Source organism: Falco peregrinus, chromosome 3, assembly GCF_023634155.1.
Source record: "Falco peregrinus isolate bFalPer1 chromosome 3, bFalPer1.pri, whole genome shotgun sequence".
Lineage (NCBI taxonomy): Eukaryota > Metazoa > Chordata > Aves > Falconiformes > Falconidae > Falco > Falco peregrinus.
The window spans coordinates 43,817,835-43,826,971 of NC_073723.1; the positions used below are offsets into that span (position 1 = coordinate 43,817,835).

General features: G+C 44.9%; 1 non-coding gene across 1 annotated transcript; it reads left to right on the plus strand.

Moving 5' to 3' along the window:
* Positions 1 to 8,686: 8,686 nt before the first annotated feature.
* TRNAY-GUA (transfer RNA tyrosine (anticodon GUA)) lies at positions 8,687 to 8,776 on the plus strand. Its single transcript is given in 2 exon segments — positions 8,687 to 8,723; positions 8,741 to 8,776. It is a non-coding gene; the product is annotated as a tRNA-Tyr (tRNA).
* Positions 8,777 to 9,137: the final 361 nt, after the last annotated feature.

Consider the following 9,137-nt stretch of genomic DNA (forward strand, 5'->3'; position numbering starts at 1 on the left):
AAGAATTGAAAATTATCCTTTGGAAGATTTGTATTTCAGAGGCTTAAATATTTAATGCTAAGCTAGAAATGTACTCATTTTTATAATGCAATGTTTATAATAAGAGTCCAAACTAGTACTGCATGTGTGAAGCAACCAAGTTAAGAGTGCTTTCAAAATGTTTCCGTTTTATCTTTGCTGTTAATTGTACAGCCTTAATAGTTGTTTACATTGTTTTAGATTGGAGTTGTTGGTTGGTTTTTTTCTTATGCATGTTCATAGCAAATCTGTTTTAACATCCTTGCAAAACCTCAGCTTCCTGCCAGAACAAGTCCCCTCGCAACTTAATTTTCTCCTTAGGATCAGGGTGAGAGTGAATCTTGGAAGTTCATAAGCGTGTGTAGTGTGTTGAGGACGGTGGTTTTAGTATTACAAAGACATATATTGACTGGAAAAGTTAATATAAACTGTTGCTTTGCTTCATGTGGAGTTTATTGAGGCTTTAATATAATGTTGGCTTCTCCTGATTTGTGATATTTGGAGTATTTACTACTTAATGATAGATAAAGAAAAGCAGTAGTGTTTGGATCCATAGTAGACTTGATAGCCAAGCTGACATTACAGAAACCCAGTTACCACAACTCATTTGAAATGGGTTATTCTGATCTGAATTACTTAAATTGATGTATGCTGGGTGATTCTGAACATTTATTAGTATCATTGAAGATATTAGGCTTCAGTGTAAGCGTGATCTCTGTTGCATTAACTTGCAGATGCTTTAAGAGGCTTCAGAAAAGACTGTTACTCTGTGTTCTGTGAATGAAAGGCATTGTTTTGATGATAGCTGAACAGACTTGTATTTGGACTTTATCTACCTCTCTTAAATGACTACCTGATTCTGTTTTCTGCTGGAAGTAATACTTACAGTGGCTTGTCTTGCTGGCAGCAAATCCAGTTTCACTTCCAAAGTGATCTTGTGGATCTGGACTGGGTCTGTGCTGTTTGGAAACTTGTATTCAATAAGTAAAGAATTAAAAGAAAGACGGCAGGTGGAAGGAAGTTACCAGAAATCAGAAGAAGGTTTAGAAGGTGCTCTGGTTCTTAGTAGCCAATAGTCTGTGGAGCCTGGCTGCATGAAATGCAGTCATTTCTTACAAACCTTTAAACATGGTTCAAGCAACTTCTTTCAGAATAAGAAAACATAGTTTTATAGGCTCTTTTGTTACTCAATATATAAGATTTTTTTTAAAAAATGAAGCTACTTTCACATTGTCACATTGTTGTATAAATGTAGAGAAATACTTGCCAGGTGTTACGTCCAGATCCTAACCTCTCTCTTCCTTCCCACATGCGTTTGTGCAGACTCTACAAATCCTAAGGAGATCTCTTCTGATGTTGGGGTAGCTTTTCTGTTTGCTTTTCATCTGCCATTTGGACTTTAGCGAATAATTTTTACCAGAGATGTTTCTGTAAGTTTATTGTCCACTGTTTACACTGCTGCTCTTACAGACAGTAAGAAGCAATAGATAAATGATCCAACTGAACACAAATTAGACTGATAGAAATGAAAACCTTGTTTGACTTCCTCAGAGATTCATTATGTACAGGACAGAAAGGAATGAAGGGAGATTCCTAAGAGGGCAGAGGATTTGTGAGCATATTCAGGAGAGGGAAGAAGATTCGTAAGGATTTATCAATGATTCTAAAAATCACCTAGTAGTTCTGAAGGGCAACCATGTTTCGTGTTGTTATACTTTCCAGGGCGATGAGCTTTAGAAGCTGCAGATGCTCTGAATCTGGGGATTTCCCTGAGATCCACCTTTCTTTTCTTCTAGGAGCAGAAACTGCCAAATATGTACTTTTCCACCCAGTGGGAGAGATGGGGCGTCACATGGTGTTGCAGGGTTTGTTGCAGCAAGACAAACGCCAAACCACACAGAAAAAGCAAGGGCCTAACTAAAATTGGGGGAAATTAAGTAACTCCTAGTTCCAACTATTCATATGTTCAAATCTGCTCAAGTGTTGATCAATACATAACCAAGTTCTACATCTGAACATTGCACATACAAGAATACTACTTTTTCTCCCACTATGTCTTTCTTAAAATAAGGTCCTCCTTGGATTCTGAAGACAGATGCTGGAAACTGTGATTGCTTTTGCAGACAGCAGGAGGGATCCAGGAAATAAGGGTCAAGAATACCTGCTTCCCTTTGCTTTCAAAATAAGAAAATTCAAGGCATGGTACAACGGAAGAAACTAAATACCAGTGTTTATTTTTTTGCTCCCTCTATTTCTCCTAGCCTTAACTACTTCTTTATCCTGCTATAGTCATTAATTTATTTTTTTGTTTTCTTCCCTGCATTTGAAGTCAGTCAGGCTAGCCCATTCTCTTCTTAGTTTGGAAACTGACTATCTCAGGTCTCTAGTAAGCCAGCAGCCCCAAAATCCCCACTTACTTATTGTCTAATTTGAAAGTAATTTTTTTTTTTTATTTAAAGTTGTGGATCTTTCCAACTCTGTCCCTGAGGTTCTGCATCTGAAACTCTCATAAACTTGCATCCTTGCACAAACTCAAAACACATTTGCAGTAACTAAGGGCCTTTTGCAGACACTCATTGCTGACTGCACAAGTGGAGCCAGGATGGAGGTGCACAGTCTTTCGCACCTCTAAGTGCTCTCCGCTCTCTCTCTTCTCCTCCTGCTGGAAGTCTGCAGGGCATGGGAGAAACACTGCCTTGGAAAAAGAGGTAAACTGCAGCTGTGCAAGCAGCAGAGGCCAGCATCACTGGGATTGCTGGTTGTGATACTGGAAGATTTTTGTCCATGATTCCTGTAACTGTAATCAGTGTTAGGAGTGGGAAGGAGAGAGCCTTGTTGCTAGTTTGGAAAGCAGGGGACCAGAACACTGTTTTCTAACAAAGTAGGTTTTATTTTGGGGGTAGAAAGTCAAGCCAGTGCTTTCCAGCTATTACCAGGATGCTGTAGAACTTAGGCTCTTTGCTTGAATCTAGCTCAGGCTGCTGCTGGGACACGGCTACCACTGCCTGACTACCGTTTACCCACCTGACAGTTTGGTTGGCTCTGTCTGGCTCCCACTGCTTTACAAAGCCCTTGCATTAGGACTGATGGTTTACTCCTGGGGTTAGCAAAATCTAAGGATTAGGTTGACTTCTCTTGCATTCATAGTGATGACTTTCTAGGGAGTAATTCCAAAACAGCATGGGAAAACATGTACTGCTAATACCTGATTAACAGGTGACTTCTAAAGAATCTCTTCGGTTTCCAAAGTTGTATGTATGTATGCTTGTGAAAGGAGTAAATCCTTTCTTTTTAAACAGTTGCCTGCCTGACCAGAACTAGTAAAACTATTCCCCCATGATTTCCAAAATAAACAAGTGGCATTTGAGAAGTTCGTAAAGCTTGTTAGATGAGATTAGTATTAAATCTAATCTTGCAGCAGTATCATTATTATTTATTGAGAGCAGTGACAGTAAGATCATAGGTAACATCTGAGTGTAAACCTGGGAATGTTTTCTTTCTCCCCTTTGATTGATTCAAGGCTGTTCCACTTTTAGACCCTAAAAAGTAATCTGTTTGCCTGTATAGTGCCTCATACAAATTGATACCCATGCTATTGAAACCATAGGTGAAGTTGTGGCCAAACAGAAATTCAACTCTTAAAGGAGTACCATCAGTGTAGCTGCCACTGTACTTGCATACGCAGATGAGGTGAGGCTTAGGACTTGGTTTCTAAGTGGCGGTGTCCTTCAGAGCTGTGCACTGACACCATTTCCTCACGCTCTGTGCAAGAGGCACTGTGAGCTCGGCATGACCTCAGTTTCTTCTCAAACCAATGACATCTGAGGATTGCCGGAAAGAGGGATACAGAGCAGTTCATGAGATCTGAATTATGGTCTCATCCCTGCCCTGAGAACTACAATTAATCTACAGTAACTAACTTGTTCTTCGTGTATGTGCCTGAGCAGACCCTAGTGTAGGTCCCTGGTAGGGCTATATCCCTGGAGCTGCTTTATTGATCTTCTGAACTTGGGAACTGCAATTGGTTTTTTTTCAGTCCAAGGCTTGATCCAAAGGCCACCTCAGAATTCTTTTGAGTAGTTGTACAGCCTCCTTGAGAAGCTGATATAGGCTGCTTTGGGAATGTACAAGACAATGGGTTTTGTGCGCAATTGTCACGGAGGTATACATTCTAAGTCTATCCAGATATACTTACTTATTTTGATATTTTTGTGATACAGTAGTCTTTAAGCCTTACATCTCCACCCACCCTACACTAGCATGAACAATGTGGATCTGTCAATATAGTAAAGCAAAATTCATGAAATCACAAACTACATCAATTCTTCTGTGTCATGGCCAACAGAACACAGGCTAATTGAGTTAGGCAGAGGTATTAGCACTTTTTCCCCTCTCCAAAAGGCTCTATAAATAGATTGAATCAAAGCACACAGAGCTTGCAAACTCTTCTGTGTGAAACAGTTGATCCTGTGAGACTTAGCATCTTAGAAAGATGTTGTAAGGAGCATTTAGAAAGAATTGCAGCAAAGCAGATAATTTTCAATAGCTATGAATAGAATACTGCCCTTCAGAAACTTTGATACTAAGAAGTTAAAAAAACCCCAAACAACAACAAAGTATGAGTCTCAAGGCACACAGCAAGTTGAAATTGCTCTGAACTGCAGCTTCACCCAACCGTGACATGACTCAAGTACAAATGACAAGCTGGGATCTTCAGTACTGAGAGACAGAGCAGATGCAGATAATAATGTGCTGTCCATATGGAGAACTATTTTAATTTAAGAGTATCTAGTGAGTATCCTTGTGCTCTTCATTAGGAATTTCTCCAAACGTGGGAAGGAAGCTCAACACCCACAGGGCTGATGCAAGCAAGATCACCTTGGGCACTGAATGAGTGGTGTCGTGACATGGAACCTAGATCAAGTCAAGTAGCTGGGCTGAAGATGGATGCATGTGGGTTTGATTGACACAGTTGGTGTCAGAGCTCCAAAGATTATAGTCACTAGAGAAACTGGTGGTAAGGCATGGAAGACTACTAGAAAGAAAGTATCTGGTAAAAAAACCTGTAAGCTCACCTACGCTGAGCTTGATTTTTATTTTAGCAATCACGACATGTTTCTTTTACTTTATAGACCTTAGTTCTATGAGACTGGCAGCAGTTGCTTTTGAGCTGGGAAACTGTTGGCTGAGGAAATAAGCCACTTGTTTTCCACAATTTGGAAGACTAATTCCTGAGTTTACTTTGTAGAAATGTTGCTAGCCTCAAGGGTTGAAGCTCTTGTAGCAAGAAGTCCTTTGCATGCCTTGTTGATTGTCTGTGCTGAGAATCATCTTCACAAAGACTCTGGGTTCCTCTGTTGTAAGGTTTCCAAACAACTTACAGGGAGATCATTTAGGATAGGCTGATCATTCTTAACTTCATGTCAGTGGTGTTAAGCCCCATGCCTTCTGGGGAGTATCCTTGTATTGCTTAGTGGTCCAGATAAATGTCAAACTGGCTGCCTGAATTCACAATGAGATTTTGATGAGCCTAGCAGCAAAGAATTACAAACTTCTGCACATGACTTTGGATTTTTTCCACTGTTTCAGCTCCTGTGACAATATGAAATGCAATCATGACTGGTTATTTTTTTATTCATTAAAGGCTTTGCCAGGGAATAGATAGAACTCTTGCAGAACTGGAGCAGTAACAGATGAGCCCAGTAATACACATATGGATTTAATATATGGCCTAATAATGTGGTACCTTTGTACCACTGCAGCTAGGTGAAATTTTCTGAAGCATCAGTGTTGCACAGAAAGGGACCTGTTTCCCAGCAGGAACAGAGCTTCTGATCTGCTGTTGGTTAGGCTCATAATGAATGCCTAATAGAATTTTTTTTCTCTGCAGATCAGCAGGAAGCTTAGCAATAAGGAATAAATAACAGGGCAAATTACAAGATTGTCACTGTCTCTTCCAGGATACTTCGCTTATGAAATCATCTGGGTAAGAGGGTGAGTGAGCGTCCTGTCTTTGGAAGTGGGATGCCCACTGCTGTTAGCACTCAGGGAATGCTATAAAACCCAAGCAGAATCCAAAAGCCAGCAGGTAGTTCTAGTGATGTTTGGTTTTAATTTGTCAAGAGACCCAACCAAGCAGCCCTAAGGCAATGGGGAAGGGGCAAAGTGCCACTGGAAATATGCCCCTTGTGGCTCAAGGTCCATGAGCTTGGTGTGATGATGACATTTGCCTCATCCTGCCACCCTGAACCTGCAGCAGCGTCTTTGCACCTGGTCATGTTCTTCAGGTCTAGGCTGGTATGGAGCTGTCCTTTGTCACAATGGAGTCTTGGGAAGGACAAGCAAAGACAGAGAGCACTTCTTGCACAATGGTATTCAGATATTGCAGGCTTGTGAGAGTCCTATCAGAAGTCTATTGAGGCTGAGTCTGATGACAGTCTGGATGGGACAGTCCCTGAAAATGTTGGCATTTGGGGGAGATGTTCTATATCCCCCTACAGACTGCCAGTTTGCACCTTCTTTCTCAGGGATGCTCTTAAATGAACAGTTGGAAAAAATAACTTGTTGTAGGGTCTGTGAAGAGAGAGGTAGTTAGACCTCCAGCTTGGTTTTGTGAAGCTTCTAGAAGCTGAGAAGAGATGGCGAGGGGGATGGCATGTTTTTGTCATGTAGGTGCACAAGAAACACGGAACATGAGACCTTGTCACACCGGACAGTAATACATACAGGATTAAAAAAGAAAAAAAGTGAGGCGTATATGTGCTTACTGATGTATTTGAAGGAGAATGTTTACTAAATGTCATAACAAACTGCATCTTTAGGTTATTTTTTTTAACAACAGCACCATCAGTACTTATTTATTTAGTAGTATGACTCAGCTAATGCTTTCAGGATCTATTTCCTACAAATTAAGAACACGTGCATTACTATGGGAATATACAAGAAAGTACTTACTTAAACAATATTTTTATTTCAGGCTCCCTTCACTTTGAATTAAATATAAATGAATGATAAAAGATGACATTTCATATCATATGAGCCTGAAGACACAAATCCTGTCTCAGGGCGGTTTTTATGCCACATACTTTTTGGTTACAGCTTTTGTGGTTCAAAGAATCCTGTCAGAGCTTTGATGTGGGGAAACCTGCAGCGCTTCCCTCTCTGGCTGCTAAAACTGAATCACAGCAGGGGCAGGTTGGTGCTTTACACCTGTTAGTAAGCAGCAGGCAAAGACTACTTGTAAATAAACAAAAACCCCAACGAATTTGGTTGTTGTTTTTTTGGTTTGTTTTTTTTTCCTGCGAAAGACGCAATGATGCGAGTTCGCCCTTGTAACAGTCGGTTTGTAATGCGGTTTGTGGGGTTTTTTTGTGTTTTTTCCCTCTTCTTGGTCCTATGGGCCTTCTGACGGGCTGTGGCTGGACCCGAGGTTCCCGGGCGCCTGCGCAGGGGGCGCTGCCAGCCAAGCTCTCCCGGCGCCCCCGGGCAGCCCGCGCGGGCTATAGGGACATAGGGAGGTGCAGGCACCTCTGTGTGTGTGTGTGTCTGTGCCTGTCTGTGTCTGTCTGTGTGTGTGTACAAACTCCATACGATACGTACAGGGCTTCATTTATAGAAATAACTTCCGGCTTAAGGCTTTTGTGTAGGGGAACACCTAGGAGGTGCATAGGTTATGCTCGAGTGTAGCTTGTACTTCTGGCAGTGGTAGCTTCAGGAGGCTGTTTTCTCTGCAGTGGTGGTGAATTGTTTTCCGTAAGTAAAGCATTTAAAACATGTATTTGGAACATGCTGGTTTGATGATTTGTTTCACTCCAATGACCGTTGGAGTAAAAATCACACGGAAATCATTTAATAAAGGGAGAAGATGATGGGTGGGCCCTGTAGTAGAGTCGAGCACCCGAGGCCTGAGCAGCCGCTGCGGGTGGGCGCCCTTAGGGGAGACCCCAGGAGCGCCTCTGGCAGGTCCGCGGGGGGGTGCCCCTGCCCCTGCTGGTGGGTGGGTTTGTCCCTATAGCTGCCAGCCCGCATCTGTAGGCAGGTGCTAGCACCCTTTTCTCCTCAGAGCTCCACCGAGTTCGTGTGATTGTCAGTGCAGCCACAAGGGGATGTAGTGCCATGTCTTGGGTTCCCTTTTGAAAATAGAACAGCATAGAATCACAGAACGGTTTGGGTTGGAAGGGACCCTAAAGATCATCTAGTTCTGACCCCCTGCCGTGTGCTGGGACACCTTCCATTAGGCCGGGTTGCTCAAAGCCCACACGGGTGTCCGCAATTTCTCTGGGCAACCTGCTCCAGCAGCCTGGCGGCTGAGCGCGGTGAGACCCGCCCTTCCCGCTTCTCAACCACGCGTGTAACTGTTTCGGAGGGAAGGGCTGCGGGAGGGGCTGCCTTGGCACCCCCTGGCAGTCTGCGCGCAGCGCGGCAGTGTAAGGGCCTGGGGGCGCCGTCCCGCCGCCGGGCTAGCCGGTCCGCCGGCGGTAGGGAGGAGGCCCCGGGAGGGGGAGCCCTCCGCTGGGCGCTCGCCCTGTCAGACCCGGGCCGCCCGCCCTTTCAGATCTCGGCCTAAGGCAGATGTTTACGGCCGTTTTCGAACGAGAGGGCCCAGGCCACGACGCGTAGTGAGGGGCACCCAGGCTGTATGCCGCGGCGAGGCAACGCTCGCCAGCTCCCTTCGATAGCTCAGCTGGTAGAGCGGAGGACTGTAGAGGCGTGGCCCACGGGAATCCTTAGGTCGCTGGTTCGATTCCGGCTCGAAGGAGGCACTTCATTTTGTGTGGCGGGGCGGCCGCCGTTTTTCTGTTTCGTCGGGAGCTTCCCCCGTTGCCGCTGCGGTGGCGGCGCGCAGGCGCTCCCGCCGGGACGTGGCGGGGCGGGGGGGTGGCGAGGAGCCGGGTTCCCCCCCCGCCCGCCGGGAAGACTCGCTCCCCCGTCATGCCTCGCCCCCGCCGTCCCTCCCTGCCCGCGGCTGGCGCGAGGCCCCGCCCCCCTCCCGGGTCGCGTGCGGCGGCGGCGGCCAATGGGGCGGCAGTCCGCCTGCGCAGATTCAAACGGTGGCTCTGGAAGGAGGCTGGGCGCGAGATTCGGCGGCACCGACCGAGCCCGCCGCGAGCGCGGCGGTG